Genomic DNA, 22,670 nt, shown 5'->3' on the forward strand with positions numbered 1-22,670 from the left:
ATAGTCCTGACAGGGCCTTCCAGGACCACCCGTCTATGGGAAGCAGGAGCCAAAGTGGTGTGTTGCTTTCCCAGAGCGGACCCGAAGGGTCCAAAACAACCTCTGTTCCACTCAACCACCAGGGTCCCCCTTTCCCCAGACACGTGAAAGCCACGCACAGCTATACGTGGGGGTCTCCCCCCGGCGGCGACCCAACCATGAGTGCAGGAGGGGGCTACTGCGGCTGCTGCCGGGCGATGGGGGCGCCAAGTTCCTGACGCCGGAGTTGTCAAAACTATGAAGAAAAAAAAAGGATGAAGCACAATGTAAGCCTTCATTTTGATACCACTGCGACCTGCAGCAATGTCCATGTGACGATTTTTTTAAAGGACGTAAATTGTAACAATGCAAAATGGCCGCATGTGTGTCTTTCAGACTGTTAGATTACTTTATTATGTAATCCAATCACACATTGTGGTATATATTGACTATTAATTGAAGGAAATAATATTCAAAAAAGCACTAGAAGCATCCATTGGGAGAACTGAAACGACAACTGACCATGCCATCATGCTGCCGGATGCAGCGTCATAATGTGTGCATACTTTCCTTTCGTTTAACATAAACACTTCAAGCCCCTCAACAATGGAACTCTGTGTTGCGACACAACGAGGTGCACAGGGCACAGACTGCAAAGACTTCATGGCTTCTTTGTCTTTTCCTTGGAAGGGGTATTCACTTGCGCCGAGTTTTGCACCTATGGCGGAACAGTGTGTGCCGAACAGACCGGTAGCTGTAGAAATGATGACACTATATACTGGCATATCTCACTTACACATAGCTCTATACCAGGGAGCTGAGTAATGCATGTTAGGAACTCCAAGTTATTCCACTCCCGTTCTTCGATTTGAGATACAATGGGCCTTTTTCACATACACGTCGTATCCTAGCGGCGCTCCAACGAACCATGCTCGGAGCGCGTCAAAACAAATTCACGTAGAGAGCAGAAAGGACCAAAACCGGTCCGGAGTGGGGCCAACAAGGTCGCGCCATTCGTGTGGTCTCCCCACTAGTGCCCACTTCTGTCGTCCCCATTCGACATCTAGTGATGACGGAGATATCCCTCTCCGGCGCCTCCAGGTCATACGCATGCTCATAGGCCTTTGTGAAAAAGGTCCATTCTACATTACCGATATGTCGACACTGACACACGAAGAATATCAATCGAAATGTAGCTATATTCTGTTCCGCATATGCTTCTTTTCCCTGTTTCACTTTCACAGCTAAGCCAGTACACGTGGGTAGAAAGAACCTACTCGATGAGTATTTTTAAGCGCCCTGATCGTTTTTTTTTGTTTTTTTTTTTACTTTGATATCAGCGATCGGGTAGGATATTGGCCCTGGCGATGCAACTCCCTAATCGTCATCACCATAGGGAGCTGATTAAAAGGCATTAAAAACGTGCATTCTAGGCACCTCAAGAGGCCCCCAAAATGCCCCAGGAGGCCTTGAATCTTCTCGGAATAGTGAGCGAGGCAGTACAGTTTGCCGCGAATGTAGCGCCGCACTGCGGAGCCTCTGAAAGTGGCGTCGGGATAGCCGATTGGATGCGACTGGATCACACCACGTTTGGCAGCAGTTTCGACGTGTTTCGGTCGTTACACCACTGTTCGGAGGACCAGCCACAATAATTGCTGCATAGTTGGATGCAACGCGACTTATGCGAACTCTCCAGGTGTGAAATTTTACAGTTTTCCCTGGAAAAGTTACGAAAAGGAGCTACGCGCCATATGGGTGCAACTCGTTTGCCGGCAGACGTAAGTAACAGTTTATTTTCGCACGGAATATGCCTATTTTTAACCTGTCTACTTTATGGTGCTTCCGGCAAGCCGTGTGCCTACCAAGCACTCTCGAATATGCAGCAAGCACTTCGTGGGCAGCGCAAAGTCCGACAATGCTACACACCCTGCCTACAACCCGTCAACCTTCCCCGAAGCGTACAGGAAGAGACCGATACGTACCACCGATCGCTACGAAAGGGAAAAGGCCCTACTCTCTGTTGTAGACTTTTCTTTGTCGCTGTTGTGGCAATCTTGATCAATATTAGCAGGCTGCGGTTCAGAAGCATGGCGTGTCAAAACCACTATTTACGCGACTTGCCTGCAGGCTTAACTTGCCTGTGGAATAGCGTGTGTTAAATTCTAGTATGTACGCGTGTGCACAAGTGAGGTCCACCGGAAGAGTTAATAAATACTGGGCATGTTATCTGTAACAACTGAGTAATGCAACGACATTACAACAGCCAGCCTCACTTGGTGTTTTAGAATGTCGTCGTAGCCGTACAGGTAAAGTGGGAATGCTTTATGGTATTCAACATATCCCGCTCACCTGATGCAGGTCAAAACGGCGTAGAGACTGGATTGCCTGTAACGTTCTATCTGCTGCACCTGGACCTCACATCAATAAGAACTGTGAGCCCATCGCTTCTGACACTGAAGATCTCTCAGTAGTGGAATATTATGCAGGATGTGGCATGCATGAAGACGAACCACCAACAAGGGAGGTAGGATTAGATATTGTGAATGGTGATTCCTAGCATTTCACAGGAATGCTTACTAGTGTGTCAGATTCATAGGCCTTTACAATGACGGATGAGTCAGTCGAAAGCTCGAGGCTCTTAACTTTCTACTGCACTCGCAACGGTGATGGCATGGGAGTTCAAGCCAGCAGCATTCCAACAGTTGACTGTGGAACGTTATGCCCAAAGGCAGTGCACGAGACACGGAGTGCTGGTCCAGCCTACAAGAAACTGACATCGGTGGCTATAAAAGCATTGTGGATAATGAGCAGCGGCTGTTGGATTTAACTGGAGTGACATTAGTGGTAAGTCAACGATTTGTGGAGGCAAGAAAAGCAGTAAACTAGTATGAGGATGGTATGACTTCACTGCCGCAATTAAATTATACACTTACAAGTACATAATTTACATTATTTGCCTGCAGGTCCTCTCCCTTCTGCAGAGCCTCCTCCCAGAGAAAGGTCGCCATGCCCAAGAGCTGCACATTAACGACAAGCTCCTCCTTTTCCTGATGAAGCTGAAGCATGGCTTGCCCTTCTCATGCCTGGCGCTCTATTTGGTGTCCATAGAACTGCTGCTGCTAAGGCTTTCAAGGCTGTCCTTTTTCACCTCTGTGCCACTACAAAGTCATGGCTTTTCTGGCCCAGCAGAGCTGCAATCAAAGCAACTATGCCACCAAACTTTCGTCATCTATACCCGGACTGTCGACTGATTATTGATTGCACAGAGTTGAAAGTAGAAATGCCAGACGGGGTCAGAGCACAGAACATGTGGTACTCTCACTACAAGGCCACATATACTATTAAGTATCTCATTGGAATAGCACCAAATGGACTAGTGACATTTCTTTCACCAGGCTTTGGTGGAAGAGCCAGCGACCCAAGTGTAACTGTAGAGTCAGGGCTTCTGCCGCGGCTAGAGCCAGGGGACCTTGTGCACGCTGATAAAGGCTTTCCTGGAATCCGGACAGGTGTCGGGCAACAAAAAGCTACCCTAGTAATGCCTTCATTTGCAACCAAACCACAATTTACCGAGGCTGAGGTTGATGCAACCTACGAGACAGCGGCTGTACTCATACACGTTGAGAGGGTAATCCAAAGGCTACGGATCTTCGACATTTTAGACAGGAGGATACCACATGACCGCACAGAATACATGGACAAAATAATGCACATCATATGTGTCTTAACAAACTTGAGACCTGGCATATTTCAAAAGAGTAGTGAAGCTGTGGGTTCACCAATGGTCCAGGCTTCTGTGCCAGTAGTGTAGATGTTTTGCAACAAGCCCATGAACAAGACTAGCCCAAATGTAAGGCACTGTAGTTCAAGGATTATTAAAGCAACGGTTCTCCAGCATATTGTATACTCTGCCTTGTACTACAGCTACAGTACACACAAGTGACAGCGAGACAGCTCTAGGAACAATATTTTTAATTTTCGTCATAAGACATCCTCAGCTCATTAGTGAATGGCAGTACAAGCCATGACTACTGCTTACAGTCATCCACTAATGTGGGCAAGAAATATGAAAAATAAAATTTTATCAAGTGTGGAATGCAGCATTCCAGAAACTCGTCGTTGCGAAGGACATCCAGGATTAGGTAGTCTGTCTCAGAGTTGACAAAAACAAATTCACTTTTTGAGACCGAGAACATACAGGGTGACTTGAACCTGGGTATAATACTGGTGCGATTCCCTTAAACGGTGGTCCGGCTTCCCCTGAAGATATATGAGCTGTGGGTCGTCAAGGACACTGCCCTTCCTCTTCGAATACGGACATTTTATTTCCAAGAGGCAAACTTCACCACTGTCATCCCTGCAAACCAAGTTCAAAGGGTCGATACAAGAGATCAAAATCAACTCTGTAAAAGCCTACCTGAAGATCCCATCTGATGAGCATGCAAGCCATGGGTCATCCAAGTCTACAAGCAGACCAAGCTGTGTCACCGTAACTCCACAGACATCTTCAAATTTCTGCCTTGCCAAGGGCTCCATGGCAGTTCCATGGGCCATTGCGTTGTCCCGACGGGCACTGCAAGTACAATTTTTTCGGCGAGCTCCTCTGGATACAGAGTCCATCGTAGGATCTGGTGACTCTGCAGGTAGGAAACACAAGCATCAGTCATCTGAAACATTACAACAGGCGTGATAAAAGGAAAAGATAATGGGAAGTTCCACAATTCACACAGCACTTGTGAGCATAACAAGCTAACAGAAGGGAGTGTAGATCACTGCGATACCTTGGTTCCCGTTATTCGGGACTCACGAGCTTTCAGCCATGCAGATCTGTCTGCGGCTGTCGCGGAACAGATCGCAGGAATGTCATCCTTGGTGACGGACACCTTCTCTGCGTAGAAGGCTCTGTCCACCTGCCTAACCTTGTCAATAGGAGAATCGCTCTTGAGCAGCACTCCTTTCACAGTTATACTGCTTGCATAATTTGGAAAAGCTGGCCTAGACAGCTCCCAACTGTACACCGGAATACTATCTCGCTCTGCCATGCTTCCTTTCAGCATCTGTTTCTCCCAAAACATTCGGCGCTTTGGTCCATTCGGCACTTAACATGGCTACCATTGGGCAGTCAATGCCGCCGAAATGGTCCGTAATGTGGGTTAGTGGGACCTCACGAACATTGCTGGGCAGCCCTGGAAAAGGTTACACTTGCATATGCTCTTATGGTACACACAACATGTCCTGATCAGCTATCAGGGTCCCACTATGTGCATAACATTATTTCACAATTGACAAATGACATAGTAAACTATATAAGAGATCTGTATGGTGGTCACTCACCTTCACCGAAGCCTGCAGATGCTCGAACAAATTTGGGGTACTTCGTTCGCTTCGAGCGGGCAGGTATACCCCATTGTCGCGCTCTACTTGTCCTGGTTGAACTGTCTTCTTCCTGCAGCACGTAGGGTGCAACAGCAGCAGCGTGTTTGCACTTTCCAGCAGCTCCCGCCTTGCAGGTACATGTCGCTCCGCGCAGGCTTCTGAGTCCACTGGTCTACGTGGAGATTGATCCTTAATTTTATTCATATGGTAGGCAAACGACACTGAAGCCTGGTTAAAACTTCGAAACTCGTTCGTGCACATTCTGGCTTCAGGTCGCGAATGTTGCATGCGTGCAGAAATATGTTATACTTACATGAAGTGTCACGTGATGGCTGCGGTCATTAATTCTTGTCTGTGGCACACAACACCCTTCAATGTCGCCCTCATGGACCTCTCGCACGTTATACACGTGTCCAGCGTCAACTAATAACTTGCCTTTCCTCAAATTACCACCTCTCAAGTACCTTTCTACGTCGTAAAGCATAGCAAAACCAGCCAGTATCTGACACTGTGTCATTGGGGGAGCTTTCATATAATACAGGGACTCGAAACCGAATACTCCCACCACACGTCCCCCAGTTCATCTCTCCCGACAGGAGTGACGAAACCGCCGCTGAGGGCGCTGAACGCAGGGGGCGCAACAGCGCTGTCTGGACCCTCCTCGCTTCCTATAGGGTCGATCAATATTGCACCCGAGAGGCGCCACCAGCATTAGTTGCTTACCTTAACCCTGTATTCACACGAGTCAGTTTTCTGCAGGCAGCAAGTTGGGAACGAGTTACAGGATATCCGAGATGAACAAGGCCATGGCCTTGTTCATCTCGGATATCCTGTCCCTATTGAAAAAAGCGACATCAGGTCTGATGTGATTTGGGACACTGTCTTGATGCTAACACCAGCTGATGTTAACATCAGAGCCGCTCTGATGCTGATGTTAGCATCAAGACAGTGTCCCAGATCACATCAGATCTGATGTTAAAGGAGCAGTATAGAGGCCCACAACTTTTTTTCTGTTTTTGGTCAGTTTGGAATGTTAGGCGGCCGAAAACAGTTTTCCCACAATTAGTGCAACCGTAGCTAAATTGGGACGCCTGCAATAGCTCCCCGAACCTCCCGCGCGCGAAACACCCTCCTTCGCCTTCACGATAGGCACGTGATGAGCGCCACCACACACGTCACTATGTGACGCAAGTGGTGAGGACGCTCCTCATTGGACTTGGGATCACATGATCGAGGTGAGCAACATCGCCCAGGCCGGAGCGTCTGCTACCGTTTGGGAGACGCCATGCGTTCTCCGGCTTCGTGATGTCCGAAACGGAGGGTTTGAAGGCTGTCAACGACACAACCATGATTTTTTGGGACCGCAGGCACCACGCGAAGAACGAGTGGTGCAGCCCGAAATTAACTGCGTTTGTACAGCAAAAACCCCGTGCTTCTCGACAGTGTGCAGCCTGCCCGACAGTTTTCACCGCGCAGTTGGTTCAGTGGCTAACAGGTGGCGCCACAATACCGCTTCCACAATACGGCTTCGCAATAGCTTTCTGCTGCTGTGAATTCTGAGATTGCACAGAAGCCACGGATATATTACTCTTGTCATCGTGATCTTATTTTCTCAGACTGCGTATATGCTTCTTCTTTTAAAGAAAACGTGATATAAATCATATAAATAATAGAAGTCAACAAGAAGCAGCTAGCAATGTTCGTAGCAGACGGTTTTTCCTACGAACGAATGAGGGGCTCTCTACCACGAACGTCACACTAGAGTGGGTGTGATCTGCAGTTGGAGCGCTCCGGCCTGTTACCGCGGCAGCGATATTCCAAATTAATTGCACCGTGGTCATACAACTTTGGACAGAAATATTTTGTGGGAATGCTTTTCACATACTGCTTTACAAGATGACAGCAGTTTTGGGCCATGTTAGATACCACTTTAATGCTCCTTTAACATCACAGCTGCTCTGATGATGATGTTAACATCAGAGCTGTCCAGGCTGATGCTAACATTAGAGCTGCCCTGGCTGATGAAAACATCACAGTTCTCTTGATGCTGATGTTGACATGAGAGCTGCATTGATGCTGGTTATTGCAATCTTGAAAATGCTGCAGTCTTTGTTTTCTGAAATGTTCTGCAAAGAGAGCGCCTCATGCCTGCGGTAGATGAGTACCGACAAGAACCCTCACGAAACAGAAGATAACAGCAACAAAGCATTTTATTCACCACTCCGAAGTACGTACCTTTCAACGCATATCCATTTATCATCAACATACCTGAGCGTTGAACTCACGGGGGCACAAAACTGGTAATGATCGAACGGTGAACAACAACGAAAAAGAGCACACCTTGGTCCTCGTTTCCGGTTCAACTTGTCCGTCTTCCGAAAAAGCACTTCGAAGCGTTGTCACGTCGAGCAAGAGCCTCACCACATTGATCACGGTGCTTGCGTTTCTCTTGCTGGAGGCCGCTGCGTCATACGCGCTCAACCTGCAAGAATTATCGTTCCAGAAAACAGGATGACAGGATACCTATGTAGAGTAGTGTAGAGACATATGACATATCGTCTGCACAAAGCATACAGTTGATTTCACCTAACATTCTATCTCCCTGTCATTGTGGAGATCGCCTGCAAATAGAGTACATCGGACAATGAGAATGCATGGCGCAGTCGAACATATTACTTCACAGTTGTATTAATTACACACCTGAAACGGCAAGAATCCTGAAGGCGAAGAGCGATTTGGCTTCACATCCAGGGAAGCGTCTTCACTCTGACATTTCAAACGAGACTGACTGGTCTGCTCGCGGTTTGAAGGTACGCTTCCACTTACAGACAGTTGCAATGTCAGACGCGTTGCAAGAACGACAGCATCAAGTGAGGGCAACAATACAAAGGCTCTAAAACGCTTTAGACTTGCTGGAACGCTCGAAATTACACGAACTACACGCGGCGACGAGGAACGTCCGTTAGAGCAGCCAAAGCGAACCCAACAAAAACGGCGCATGCGCGACACTGGTTGGTGGCATGGAGAACAAGCAAGGACGCGCGACCAGTTCTGCAAGCGAGCTGGTGGCCCGGTGATGTGAGATATTCGCACGTTAGCACTGCACACGAGCATCAAGAAGGAGGGCCATAGGAGCTTCAAACAAGCAAGCTGTGTTTTTGTTTCAGGTACCATCATCCGTATTTGTATCATCATATTGCTTGTCCTTGTTGAGGTTCACGGAGCCCGTTTCAGAAATGTCATTTCTGCAAACAAGTGAGTATTATAACGCGGGGGAGCTTATAACGTTTCCTAATACTTACCAAGTATGGCAATTATGTTGCAATATAGACGGGGATGAGGTCATTATTCGAGGAAGCGTTACAGTGTACAGGTTACGTGTATGTACATCTGCAATGCTTTATATTTCTCCTGTACAAGAAACATGAGTCACGCTGCGTGCTTATACGTCAGTGTCATAGTTCAAGAATACCCGAAGAATGAGGAAAACAGAAACATAACGTAATTCTTACAAGATATGGTTTGTTCTACGATAGCATTCTTGTGGTACTTCATTGTGCTGACTTACTTCTGTACTAAGATTCATGTGCCATTTTGTGGGAAGTGAGCGAAAGTTCACTAGTAGCGCTGAGCGACAGTGGATTGTGCCACGGGTACGGAGCTGGAGCAGCCTATGCGCGACACAGCCGAGCGCGGCTCGCGTGGCGCAGCATTTACATTTACCGGCTGGCTCGTTGAGAGCGCCACTCACCATGCAGCGTGAGTTGTATTGCAGTTGGTGAATGATCTCAAAATGCTTCCTATCAGGAACCGCGCAACGATCGATTCTGCCTTTGCTCGCGAAATCAATATGTTGATTGGCTGACAGGTTGGAAGTGCAGATGATGTGGCTTACTTTAGCACTCCATAGTTGTCTCGCGACGCCAAGCCACGGATTTTTACATTTAGCACTCATAAGCCAATATTTTGTATTTGGGGAACCGGTGCGGATCGTGAAGAAGCAACACAAGATTTAAAGTTAACCAAAATATTTATTCCTGTCAAATTACAAACATGCATGTAATTTACTGGCTTGAAACGTAGTGATAGCTCAGTATTCTCTCTGTCAACAGCACGCAAAGCAAACCAATCCCATTATCCTACATTTCTGTTTATCTGCAAATCATTCTGTGCAATTTTAACTTCAGTGATTATTTTTTGGGGAGTTCAGCGAATCAGCAGCAATTCTATCGCATCATGCCTCATTGCATCCGCTGAGAGACCGCCAGTTTATTTAATATCTTTTTTGTAATAACATCGGTCTTCGTTTATCGGTGCAAGACAAGGTAGAGTGTTGTCATCATGTCCCGATCACACAATGGAGCAAACATAACTGTGGTGACGTTTTTATATAGTACCTTTTTGCTAGGTATCGTTCACATCTCAACATCCACACAATACATCAATCAACACCAAGAACGCATTCTCCGTGACGTGTTGTACCAAGCTGCAATATTTTTTTTATTTCCTCTTCCAGAGATGATCCCGTGGCAAATGGCATCGATCAACTTCACACAGCTGCCAGGAAGATAATGGATGTAGGAAGGACTATCATGACTTTTGGGCTCTTCGGTTGACGTTGAACATTAAAGTCAATAACAGTCGTATTTCGTTCATTTCCCGAATGAAAGTCTAAAGAAGAAAACAACGACGTTGTTTTCACTTTAGTCAGACAAATACCATCATTGCAAGTGCGTTTTCCCATATGGTTGATTGCTGGTGCTAACTGTCCCCCGCAGAACACACAAGACAAAACGATGACATCCAACCTCACTCAAGAACTAAGTATGGCAGCAGCAGTAGTATGCACCTCATGAAAATGGCGAACAATGGATGCAGTGATGGGCAAAGTACCTCATAATTATACTTAAAGTATAGTACCAAGTACTGTGATCATCAGTACTACAATTTCAGTGCAAAGTAGCTAATCCCAAATGTACTTCAAGTAGAGTACAAAATACTAGCCAGAGTACAAAGTACTAGGCAAAGTACTTCAAGTACATTGCCAATTTAATTTGTATCACTTTTGCATTTCACCGTTTAGGAACTATGTCAGCTTTTAGCGAAACTTTAGCCACTTAACTTCTTGCAAATGCTTTGAAGCCATAAAGTCCTACTGGCTAAGTGCTAACCCGTGAATATGAACTGAATCAGATGGCATAAATTGTAGTTACATGTACAGAGGCAACCAGTCATCTGTGCGGTGGTTATGCAAAATAGTATTATGCATTTACTGCAAGTGTGGAGTTCCGGTACTAATCTTCAGTAATAACAGGCGAGGAAATTTCAGGGGGGAAAAGAGCACAATCCAATAGATATACATCCAGTTACACATTTCTGGGCATTCCTTGCTGCTTTTTGAAATACAACATGTTTTCAAAAATATGAAGAAAATTTAAAAAAAGGATTCACAATGTAAGCCTTCATTTTTATACAACTATGATCTGCAGCTATGTAATCCATGTGACGAATTTAAAAAAAAGAAAAAAAAACATCCTAGTTGCGATGTTTCCCTCGGGCAGCCACGACCATTAGTCCCAACTGCTCAGCGCCGCGAAGTTCTTGACGCGTTGCATACCCTTGCTCACCCCGGCATCTGCGCAACCCAAACACTCATTTCATCGCGCTACGTCTGGCCTCGTATGAAAGCACAAGTCAAGCACTGGACCCGCGGCTGTCAGCCTTGCCAGCGGGCTAAAATTCGTCGGCATACGCACACTCCCATCAGCACCTTCCTTCCGCCCGACGCGCGGTTTGACAAAATTCATCTCGTCCTGGTCGGCCCATTGCCACCCTCTCAAGGCCACCGCTGTCTAATCACGGTTGTCTACCGTTTTACTCGCTGGCCCGAGGCCTCCCTGATGCCAGATATCACCGCGCCCACCGTTGCTACCACATTCCTGTACACCTGAGTTTCCCATTTTGGCGTGCCCTCCACCATCAAAACTGACAGAGGCCGCCAGTGCGAGCCGTCCCTCTTCGTGTCCCTAACTGCTCTCCTCGGCTGGCGACAAATACACACTACGGCTTATCACCCGGCGTCCAACGGGCTCGTCGAGCGCTTTCACCGGCATCTGAAGACTGCGATTAAAGCTCACGCCAACCCCCCTCCGCCTGGGTTGAGGCCCTACCCATAATTCTTCTCGGCCTCCGGTCCGTCTACAAGGCCGACCTGAAATACACTACCATGGAGCTTGTCTTTGGTACGACTCTACGACTGCCCGGTGAATTGCTCACTCCGGCAAAGGACCTCAATATCCCCGACCCGTGTGCCTATACGTTAGTCGCCTCCGTGCAGTTTTCGACTCCATCCCGCACGCAGCCGTCCTTCAAGGTCTACGTCAGTCAAGATATTCAGACTTGTACACATGTCTTCGTCCGCGTTGATGGAGTGCGCACACCTCTTCAGCCACCCCACACCGGCCCCCGTTTAGTTCTCAGTCGGTCCCCCAAATTCTTCACCCTATCCCTCAACGGCAGGAGAGACCACGTCTGCTTGGATCGTCTCAAGCCCGCATACATAGACTGCCCTTCCTCCTCCTCTTGAGGCACTCCCGAGACCTGTGCCTCCCGTGCGCCCCCCACCAGGATCGTCGACACCGTCTCGACATCGTCGTTACATCAACTGCACTGTTAAAAAAGACTGTAAATTTACGGAACGGCGCCCACGGAACCAGAGCTTCTCTTTTTCATTGCTGCTCCAATTCCGTAGCGGCACATGAACCGTTGCTACCCCGTCGTCTTTTCCAGGAATGAGTAGAGCAATATCGCTGAAAATGAAATATTTTGTTCAGACCACGTCACGATTATACTAGCAGAAATATGGAAGACGATACATGCCTTCAGTGAAGCACATATTTACAGTTTTTAAACGATCCAACACTGATATCGCGATATTCGGGCGTAACTTTTTGCTCGGATGAATGTGGCAGGCTCAAGGACGCCGGCGTCTCGCCGTCAGCGAGTGCGCAGCGCGGAGCAACACAGCATTGTCACCTGAGCCGCTAACTGGAAGCCCGCGAAATTCTTTCCTCGTAGACGCATGAGGCGCTCCGTGAAGTTTTAAGTGTTTAGAAGTGCATCTAGTGTTTGGTCTTTGGCCGACTGTACCCCCGCAAAGCAAAGGTGAGTTGAAACTCTGTTTCGTTGTTCCACTACTATACCAAGTCAAATAAGCACCACTTGTATGCATGGTTGAAAAAATTGTTTCGTTGCAGACGCGTTTCAGCAACGGTGTGCAACAGCAGGAGAGCAGTGTCTGTGTGTGTCACTGTGTGTGGATCATGAGTAGAAACGTAAAGAGTTGCCTAACCTTCAGTTATTCAGGGGGAGGCAACTGAAATAATTTGTGTTTTACTGTGATCTCGCACTAAAAATTGATAAATGTTGTGACTCTATTTTCGCTCTTGGAGCTGGAGTACACAGAATTCCTTTGTTGTGGAAGGTTCACTTGAAGGTGTCCCAATCTCCAAAGTGGATATCATTCCGATATGGCCTGTTATACTTTCCATTGAAATCTGTTGCATTTGCACTATAGGAAGGCCTCCTGTCTGCAAAATTGCAATCCTCTACAGTTTACAATTCATCAAAGAGGTCACATTTCAGTCTTTCCAGACAAATGTACCTTTACTAGTCAAAGCGGCGTCAAAATTTTCACCAGTAACAGTTTCCTGCTCGCACAGCTGAAGGCTGTACATAAATGGATCCCTTTTTTGCACTCTCTTGGTAGGTGATATACGGGTGCACTTTGTTCCTGCAGAAATTTTCATCTCGTCGAGCTCTTTTCGACCATCTGCTATCACATGAAGATTTTGCAAGTGGTGTTCCTTGCACCATAGAGGGACGTAATGCTGCTTCTAAGAACTATAGAACCAATTCCTCCAGGTGTCATCCTGACGAAATGCCAACACATTCAACACAAAAAGTATTGTGTCAAAAGTTTTGCTCTCTGACTTCTTGCAGCCAGCAGTGTGGACAGTGAGGAAGGACATATTGCACGCTGAAAACATCACCTCATTAGATATGCATCGTGCACTGTGAGTTGACAGTCCCTTCTTGTGTGCTTCGACAGTCACTATTCATGAGACTCAACATACAACAGGACACTATCTTGTGGTCTCCAGAGACGAGTACAACCTGTGCTATGGGAAACTGGTACACATCTTTGTGGAAACTGGCCCGGAGGTGATGCCAATTTTTGTTTTTCGCATAACGCCACCAACCTACTAGACCTCATGCTATACCATCTTGAATCTCAGGTACAAGTGAATATTGTTGTGTGCGACCCTCAGAATTAATGGACAGTCATCCATATTCAGCTTATGAAGTAATAAACTCTATTGTTGTCTCCCCCGAATATCACTGCTCAACCATGATTATGGAGGTATATATAGTCTGTTTAACCAAATTTTTGCCAAATATATACAATACTTCTGGTTTCGCTTACTAACTTCTAGTTTTCTGACACAGAAAGTTCCATATGAGAGGTACATATATTTCCCTATGCGTGCTACAGTGATTGCTATATATGTGTGTGGTTTTAAAAGCTTTCTCAATGCTGCTGCGTTTTCTCTTTCTTTTTTTACTAGACGTTTCTGAAGATCAGGAGTAGAGATCACAAAATGAAAAACTTGGTGTCAGTAACATGTCTTGAGGAGCTAATCAGAGTTGCTGTGGGTCATCGAATTTGTCAGGAACGGCGACATACAGGTATGCCACTTTTGTTATAGTGTTTATAATGCTTGTATGAGCTTCAATTGCATTGTTGTTCTAACAATCTTTGTAACACCAGTCAGTTGTTTCTAAGTGTATTTAGTGGATGAGTTATCACTTCGCTGTATGGTTGCTGGTGCTGAGAAATGCCTCGATGACATTTTAATTCTTAAAAATGGACTATGGAAACAAAGTATAGTACATACATCTCCAGATGCCACTTTGCCCTCTTGCTTGGGGCTTTAAGTGCCATTTTTTGTTTTGCTTTCCTGTTTAGATCAGTCAACATGTGTGAGTGCACCTTCACCAATCCCACAAATGCCTCTGCTCTCACGAATTTATTACCCTTGGGAGAGCCTCAGCAAGACAGTACTTGATGTATTGGAAGCAGACAATGTTCTGCTTCCCTCTCAACGACAGGAAGTGGCACACATGGCAGCGTCATGGCCCTGCATATCCATTGAAGGTGGGAGGCACTCCTGATATTTATTCACAGGTATATTTGCTGTTTGCATGGCTTACCTGGATAGAGTACAGCAGATAAAAAAAAATGTTGTGACATGCATTGAAATGTTGTAGGAGAGCATACCACATACTGGTAAAATATAGCATTTTGAAACTCACGTGATGTAGTAGAGTAACAAAAAACTGGTTTGGAAGTTTAGATATTGCTCTAGCTTAGATTATCTGCGGGTCTGTATAGCGAGAACCCTCCTTATATTATACTACATATTTACTCGGCTGGTACGATACATACTGCAGTAAATACAGCAGGGGATGTAACACATGCGTATAGCAGAGGCCATATCAACTGCTAACCTTTCAGAGACATTCATATGCTTCACATATGGTGGTGTCTCTGCCATGCTGAACTATGCTGATAAGCATGTTTCACGGATGAAAAAAAAAATCCTATCTATGTGCTCAGAAATTTGTTGTGCCACTTGCAGTGGTGGACGTGTAGTGTTCTTCATAAACTTATTTGGAATAGTTGGTAGAGAAATGGAGTGTTTGTCCTGATCATTACACCATGTGAAACTAAGAATATTTCATGCAATTATTTTGAATACTCATAAGGAAATTTTATTAATTGGTTGTGATTTTAGGCACCTGGTTGGTATCATTGAGAACGAAGGGAGCCAGCAGCCATAAAAAAATCAAGAGGGCTACATACATAAATGCGTGAGGCAGTGAGGGCAGCAGATGAATATAGCAAGAAGTGGGAACATGTAAGTTGTAAATGCTTCCTACGAGCATATTACATTTCTTTATTCATCAAATAATTTAATTTGTTGTGGAAGTATTATGACTAAGGAGGCTCAGTAATACTTTCTTTTCTTTTCAGCTCATGTGATACATAGCGGTCAAATGTTCCGCCACCAAAGTCATGCACAAGTTATTTGTAGTCTTTCCAGTAATTTCCAAAATAAAGGGTTATTATTGAAAAGCTATCCTCTCTGGACACACAAAACATGAGAATTGAACAATTAACAATGAAACAAAATCTCTGGACATCTCGCATTGATTATGAGGACTGTAAAGGAAAACAACAGGAAACCAGCTAGCATCATGGCCGACAGCATTTATCCCTGTTTTAAAGCGGAATCATCGTTTCATTACTGGACAGCGCCCCGTCATTATAATTAGTGAATTGCTGCCGTAATGAAGAGGCACATCACGAGTACAGTTTCCTATACTTACTGATATATAGCAGTACCTTGCCCAAACGGCACTTCGGTGATGAAGTACTATTTACTGAGTGGTAGCCGTTGGCAGTTCACAACAGACTCAGCACCGTTTTTCTCAGTTACGGGTGCATTCCTGTACATTCGCCGTCTACCATCAGAGCCGTAACGGAAGACTACGGGCACTTGACTGGCATCAACGGATAGCAGCATTCGTTCCCGTTTTGAAACGGAATATTTTCTTACAGTGTGGGCTCCGGTCCTGCGCAACTTCAAATCGCACGCTTCGCCTACTCGAAAAAGAGGGGGGGGGGGGGAGGGTTCAGACATCATCATCCGCTACGGTCATGCGCCGGTGCCCACCCACGGCCGAAGCGAGAAATAAATAATTCCTTTCACTGATCCCCTACAATACTGCCCAGTCAACAGTGACTGTTGGTGAAACGTAGAACCTACGCTGTCTAAGGTTGACAAATGTTGAACAATGTTGAATGTAGGATCATAACGCTGAATCAACGCTGTTTCAACAGTACCTAGTCAATGATGGATTGTGAACGTAAAGAAAAATGTTGATTTTCCATGAGCCACTCAACTGTAGATATACGGAGCAACTATTTGCGTTGATTCTACAGGGTGTTACCCTATAAAAGTCTACCCGCGCCGGCATGCCGTGCTCGCCAATTACTCACTGCAGGCGGTACAATGTGTTGCCTACGTGTAAAACTCATAAGGATATTCCATCATGGTAAATATCGAAGTGATTGAGCACCGTAACGCAAAGTTATAGCGCAAAACGTGAGGTTCCCGTAGTCAAAACAGCCAAGATGGCGCCGCTCAGTAAGCAGACGACATCCCTATTGGGTGTCGTCTGCCGAGTACGTCGGCATTTTTCGTTGCTCACGTTGCTTGCATTTGAGCAAAATACGACAGTTACACGAAAGCGAAATGAAAACTACAGTTCCATCCGGCTGGCACGATATGCGACACGTCGTCGTCTGGGGAGCAGCATGTCAAGTGCTCTTCTCAACGCCGCCATCTTGATTGTTTTCACTACGGGAATTGCACGTTTTGAGTTATAACTTCGTGCTGCGGCGCTCAATCACTTCGAAATTTACCAAGATTAAATGTCCTTATGAGCTCTATATGAAGATCGCACAATGTGCCACCTGCATTGAGTAATTGGCGAGTACGGCATGGCGGCACGGGTATACTTTTATAGGGTAACACCCTGTACATTGTACCTTCAACATATTGTCAACCTTTATCACGAGTGGAAAAGTAGTTGCTTCTTCAGTGCTCATCCAGTTGTTTTGCACTGTATTTTATTCTTATATTCTATTCTGCCGTTCGCGTGTAGAGTAAGGCCTATATGACGTGGTATTTATGTCACTCATGCTGCCATTAATAATAATATTTATTTATTTTATACCCCCTTAGCCATACACTTTTTAAACATATTTGTAAACGATTCATCACGAATCGCACGTATTCAGTAAACAAAACATATTTTACCTTTTCCACGCCATTATAATGATCGGTCACGGAGGTAGAGGGACCATAACAAGAAATCAATTTCCCGACAAGCGCGAGCCGAGCACAACCACGTCTGCCTCATCGCCATCGACATTCTCTAACCGCCGTTTCACAAACAGTCGAGGCTGGCGAGTGGTTGGCGCGTCGCCGTGGCAGTTTGGTAGGATGGACTTTGCATTTTGTCACACGGAAAGGTCTTTGGAACTTCAGCATCATGCGTATTTTGTACTGCAATCGCTGGAGCATCGAGGCAGTACTGGCCAATGCGGTGAACAACTATGTTGAGCGTAACAGCGAATGCCGTAGTGTGCAAAGGCAGGGTTTCTTTGTTCTCCGGCTTTCAAGTTACACAGGTGAGTTTTCTCTCTTCCTTTTGCCTCACTTAAGATTTGTGCATTCTTGTTTTCTCAACTGTCACATGTGGTAGAAGTGCGGAGCACACAGCTTAGTATCGGAAGTAAGCAGCTTTATTTTTTTTTTTTTTTCTTTGCCTGCATAATATGGTTGCGTATCACTGACGAATTTATGCGACCTGTGCGACTGTGTGTTATGTGCGTGTGTGACATGTAGTTTGATGTATCCGAATGGTTACTAAATATAATCGGATGAGATCCTAGTGGGGTAAAGTTTAATGCTGTCTGTGTTTAGTACGATATGGCTTCTGACGATGCCTTCCCAGTGTCGACATCAGTTTGCAACGGAGCTTTACTACTTTCTTGAAGTCGCACGTTCAAACAGCGCAGTTATTTCAGATGTTACAAGTTACAAAATGCAGATATATTTGTTCAGATCTCTTCGATTCATGGACTATTTTATAAATGCTTGTGATATATTGAAGTGGGTGTGATGAAAGCAGCGGTAGCCTATACTATTAACAGGCTGATAAGTATAGATAAGGTCGGCTGCAAAGGAAATGAGTTACCTTTTTACATCTGACTGCGCTGTTCTCCAAAGGTTCCTTGTTTTTTGTATAACCGCTAATCTGGTTGTTGAGTGAGCTAGTGTCGATTTCGTATTTTTTTTTATTAATAGCTTCAGCTACAGTTGTCAGAAGACTTGAACTGCGTCTGATTTCATCCATTGACGGCCTCACGCATGTGTAAAGGACATGTTGTCTCTACAACAATGAAAGGCAGGGCATAAACCAGAAGACGAAGACATCGCTTGGACCGTCCAGTGATTAATCTGCTTCCGCATCACACCATCTATACTCCGAAAGAAGCTGCGGTAAGACACTGTCATGCTTGTGTTTCTTTTGGTTGCAGAGTGTCTGTTTTTGACGTCTATTTAGGGCAGTGTTTGAGGTGCCATCCCATTAGATGGAATGACCTATGTTATTGGTTATCTTTCAGGGATGACCGTTCCGAAGAGGCACAGCGACCATCCATGTGATTATTACTACAATGACCATTATCAGTTCATATGTTTGTTGTACATGTTTCACTAATTGATCTGAGATTTTAATAAACGAGCACATAAATGGTTATGCCCTTCATTATCTTATTGAAAATTCACTATTACACATTTGTACTATTGTATTTTGGACACAATTACGTTTGGAGATACCTGCGCTTTTTGCCACCAGAGGTGGAGCTTTAAAGTAGCATAGTAGGAGTAGCAATAGACAACGTACAATAAACAGTAATTCACAACATTTAATGAACATTCTATCAACGTAGAAAGAGCAGCAGTCAACGTAGAATTAGCGTTATAAAATTATTGTAGATTCGACGTGTTTTTGACCGGACATTTTCTACGTAGCATCTACGTTGCACACTCTCGCGGATTCTACGATGGTGCTGTAGATTTGCAATGTTATTTCAACGTTGATTCTACATTTCGTGGTTGACTGGGTGGTCATCAAATGTAGAGGAGGTGGTGTTCCTCTACGTAAGTCCTGACCGACGATGATACAATTTCACACCTGGCAGGTGTTCGTGGCCTCACGCTAGGACGCTGCGTGTATAACGGGCTGCCAGGTGCAGTAGCGCGCGGCAGCAAAGACTCGTCGTCGTCGTTCACGGGCCGCCACACGTCTCAACGGGTACTGTACTCTCTGCATGGTATATATTTATGTCATAGTTTTGACCAGTGATGGCCACTAACTACTTCTTCAGTAGGTTAACTATAACTGCTAAGTTCTTCGCGATGGAGTGGTTTAACTAATAGTTCAACTACTTTTCAGGGCAGTAGTCAAAACTACTCCTTCAACTACTGCAATGTATTTTAGCTACATCTATAACTACTTAACGTTGTCCATCAACACCAATCCATCGTGGTGTACTCTTGGACACCTAAATAGGAATGACAAGCAGGGAGCATGATATTTAAAGTATACTCTTGTGCCTATGTCGCTTAATTCACATACTGTGGTAAGATGCACTGCCTGTCTCTTGTATATTATGCGCTGACAAAAGAGCTTGCTGACAAAATATTTTCTATGGAGTGAAAGCTTCCGCGATAAAGGTACGTACAACCTACGACGGACCATGTACGAGATTTACGCTCAGGCTCTCTTGTCACAGAGCAATGCACCACGCATATATATATATATATATATATATATATATATATATGTATAAACTAAGTTGCAAAATTATTTCACAGCAAATGAGGCTTCACTAGATAAGCACCAGAACTGAAGATTTAGTACACATGCACGGCACAATTGCTCTGCACCTCCGTTCTCGTCAAAGAAGTAGCACAAAGTAAAAGTCGGAAGCACAATCATGCCCTAAAGCTTGCTGCAAAATCGAAAGCAGTTGGCACCTGCAGTAACCTAACCACACTCTCACAAAGAAACCGGATAGTGAGGTCAAAAACCGTCAAGTTTTTGACCCATATTCTAAGGGTGAGCACCTTACGCATACAAGGATGACAGATAGTAAGCGTAAAAAATCGTCATATGTTTTACCCCTATTTTAAGCGGTGTTCGATGCCGGTTATTCTATGGGCTGTTTGGCGACCCTTATGTTCGCTTACTGCACCTAAAAATACCACGTAGTATGCGTCAAACACGAGCACCGTAGACGTTACGTGACCTCACGGTCCTTGTACAGGCAACGGCTGCAATTCTGAAATGACCCGCAGTGCGGTGTTCCGGCGGCTCTTCTGGAAAAGGGTATGTGGTGCGCGATTGCCAAAAGCACCAGAAAGAAGTTTCCAGAGCAGTAGCCGGAAAATATGATTGCCTAACAATTTTGCATTGCAGCTATTGCCTGCCCAAGGGACGCTGGCGTCACGCGGCGCCTAAGGTTCCCAGATATGATGCGTACTGTGCGGCATTCTGGGGATGCAATTATCTCTGTAGAGACGGCATACCATGCGAAATCGTTTCATAGGAAAAAAAAAGAACAGCTGCTACAACAGGATCTCGATGATACGAATCTCACAGGGCATGAAAAAAACAGTTCGTAGAATCCAAGACTCGTTAGCAGTACCACACAGATGCACAAAGCATGTATACGCACGGAAGCCCGTTCACTTTAATATGCTATCGCTTAAAAGATATCCATGGCATAGGCATAGCTTGTTGCTCATCCAAAAGGCGTGGCAGTTGACTGTCACGTACGTCATAAAAGCTATGCGCACTGCACTGCAAAATCGTATGACACAAACGAACGCATCCATCACGCACCATAATTCTGTCATTAAATCATTGCCATCGCCACGCTGTGCTGCCCGTATCATTTGGTGGAGGTGCTAGCTTGCTTCCCCTCAGACACCCCTATACAAGACCATCTACAGGACCTTCGTGTACTATTACTGTGCCTCTGGCCCCAACGCTGCTGTGATGGTCGTTGACGCCCCAGCCCGCCCAGATGACGCGACAGACCAGACGACGACGAGACGAGACGAGACCAGACCAGACGATCCCCAGCCCCGTAGATAAACGACGTCCACGACAGCAGCATGGCAAGGCATGGCAAGCGGACCGGAGGCACCGGGCAGCACAGCGTCACCTCATCTTTGTCCACTGACATCCACATCTACCTCCACGAACAATCCGAAACTCATCATCTCCCTAATCGCTCATCAACATTGACCATCGTGCCGAGGAGGTCACGACTTCGGGAGGGGGGGGGGGGGGGGGGTATTGTCACGACGACAATGACGACTCATCTCACGCGACTCATGTCACGCGCATTACCATTCTGTCATTAAATCATTGCCATCGCAACGCTGTGCTGCCCGTATCAATATAAACATAACACAACAATAAATCACAATAACTCAGCTTGTGCACATAACTAATGACTTTGCCACCGTTGTCGACGACGATGGTCAAGTCGACGTGGTGTTCTTATACCCCTGTCACACGGCAAATTGAATGTCATTCCCAGCGAATGATATTCGCACTGAATGACATTCGTTTCGTGTCACACGGTGAAATCAAATGGCAATACATGCGAATGAGTTCGTGGAACTCATTCGCTTTTTCCTCTCGCACCGACAGCGTACCCTCGCAGTAGAGAGGCAGAAAAAAACAACTATAAACCGTTCGAAAAATGAAAGACGAAGGAAAAGTTGTATTCCAATATTTTATCACGAATTTGATAACTTTTGACACGAAGGAAGGAAGGCTAAACACTGTTTTTCGGAGGACCAGCCTCGCTCCCAGTCGTCACGTTGCCAAGTGCGGTGCAGATATAGGCTTCTTAGTTGTCCTTGCTTGTGGTATTTAGCCAATTAAGTGTCCTTGAAAAGACAACGATTCTGTGAAATAATCTAACGTTTCGCTAGTTTAGAGCAAAATAAATAAAAATAGAACTAATGTATCTGTATAATGCTTCAGATGTTCGGCCCTGGTGTCTTAATTAACGACACTGACATCATTTGCGAATGGCATTCTGTTTCTTCGTGTAGCTCGATGTAAGACAAACGAATGACATTCTGTGCGATTGTCATTCGCTGGGAATGTCATTCGGTTTGCCGTGTGACAGGGGTATTAGACTGGTTGAAGGCCTTCGATAGAGTTTCACACCGCAAACTGTTAATCAACTGAAAACCTTGCTTCAGAATGACAGGATGTTACGTTGGTTGGACTCCTATCTGACCAACCGGAAGCAGTTTGTGAGTGTTACAAGCGGTGACTCCTCGCAGCTACCTGTGATTGCTGGCGTCCCACAGGGTTCAGTGCTAGGGCCGTTACTCTTTTTAATTTTTATAAATGATCTTCATACAGATAACACAGCAATACAGTGCCGATTCTTCGCAGATGACTGCATAGTGTACTCCAGAATTTTTGTCGAGGGCGATCAAGCGAACATGAATAACTCATTGCAAACGATATCTGCCTGGTGTAAG

The 22,670-nt window shown here is 45.5% G+C and overlaps 1 long non-coding RNA gene and 1 pseudogene across 1 annotated transcript; both read left to right on the forward strand.

The window, feature by feature from the left end:
* Nucleotides 1-2,736: 2,736 nt before the first annotated feature.
* LOC135386449 (uncharacterized) lies at nucleotides 2,737-3,829 on the forward strand (annotated as a pseudogene).
* Nucleotides 3,830-14,427: 10,598 nt separating this feature from the next.
* LOC135384085 (uncharacterized) lies at nucleotides 14,428-15,665 on the forward strand. The gene is made up of 3 exons (XR_010420239.1): nucleotides 14,428-14,641; nucleotides 15,252-15,374; nucleotides 15,491-15,665. It is a non-coding gene; the product is annotated as an uncharacterized LOC135384085 (long non-coding RNA).
* The last annotated feature ends 7,005 nt before the right edge of the window (nucleotides 15,666-22,670 follow it).

This window comes from Ornithodoros turicata, chromosome 2, assembly GCF_037126465.1.
Source record: "Ornithodoros turicata isolate Travis chromosome 2, ASM3712646v1, whole genome shotgun sequence".
Lineage (NCBI taxonomy): Eukaryota > Metazoa > Arthropoda > Arachnida > Ixodida > Argasidae > Ornithodoros > Ornithodoros turicata.